This window comes from Myotis lucifugus, unplaced genomic scaffold (genome assembly GCF_000147115.1).
Source record: "Myotis lucifugus unplaced genomic scaffold, Myoluc2.0 scaffold_13, whole genome shotgun sequence".
NCBI lineage: Eukaryota > Metazoa > Chordata > Mammalia > Chiroptera > Vespertilionidae > Myotis > Myotis lucifugus.
Window position 1 is genome coordinate 13677656 of NW_005871061.1, and position 1299 is coordinate 13678954.

The window sequence follows — 1299 nt, forward strand, 5'->3', positions numbered from 1 at the left end:
TATTAGATAGGATACACATTCAGAATATACACAATGCAAAACATTTAAATGAGAGATGAGACTGTTATACACATTTTGTACATGCAAATAATAAAAGTGTCATCAACCTAATTCCAAATGAATTTGAGTATAGAACTCTGCCAGAATGAGATATGTAAATTAGACCACTTAAACGTTAAGGGTCCTCAAGCATTTTACTTTAAGAGTTTCACACTGTCAACTGAAATTCAGTGAAAATTGGTTAAAACACTAGGAGCAAGTTTTCCATCAATTGAAACTGAAATTACCAACATTAATATATTTTGATGTTTAGTTGAAGTTGAAGAAAATGCTCATCTTCAAAGAAAACTATTCTGATTGTACAAAAGAGAAATGACCCAGATATTTATTTACATTTGTATTTTCTGAGTTAATACATCCTAAGAATCTTTGTAAGGCATTATTTATTCACCAGTGTCTTACTCTGTTAGGGCTGCAATAACAAAACACCCTATATTAGTGACTTAAAAAACAACATAAATTTATATTTCATAGTTCTGGAGGCTTGAAAGTCCAAAATAAAGGTGTTGGCAGATTTGATAACTAATCAGAATCTTCTTCCAGGTTCATAGATAGCTGTCTCCTTGCTGTATTCTTACATTATGGTAGGGACAAGGGAGCCCTCTTGGGTCTTCTTTACAAGGGCACTAAATAGCATTCATGAACACACTGCCCTCAGGACCTAATCACCTCCAAAGGCCCCAACTCTTAATAGCATCACATTGGTGATGAGGATTTCTTTGTTTCTTTTTTTAATTAAATGCATTGGGTGACACTGGTTAACAAAATTACACAGGTTTCAGAGGCACAATTTTATAACACATCTTCTGTACCCTGTATTGTGTGTTCACCACCTAAGTTAAGTCTCCGTCCATCACTATTTATTCCCCCTTTACCCTCTTCCACCTCACTCTGCACCTCCTCCACCAGCAAGAGGATTTCAATATATAATTTTTTGTTGTTGTTAATCCTCACCCGAGGATATTTTTTTCATTGATTTTTAGTGAGAGTGGAAGGGAGGGGGGAGGGCGGGCGAGAGAGAGAGAGAAAGAGAGAGAGGCTGCTAAACATTGATTTGAGAGAGACACATTGATTGTTTACCTCCCATAAACACCCCAACCAGGGCCAGGGATCAAACCTACAACCCAAGTATGTGCTCTTTACCAGAATTCAAACCTGCAACCCTTTGGTGATGCTCTAACCATTTAGGAACACCAGCCAGGGCATTATTTTTTTTCCTTTTAAATATATTTTTATTGA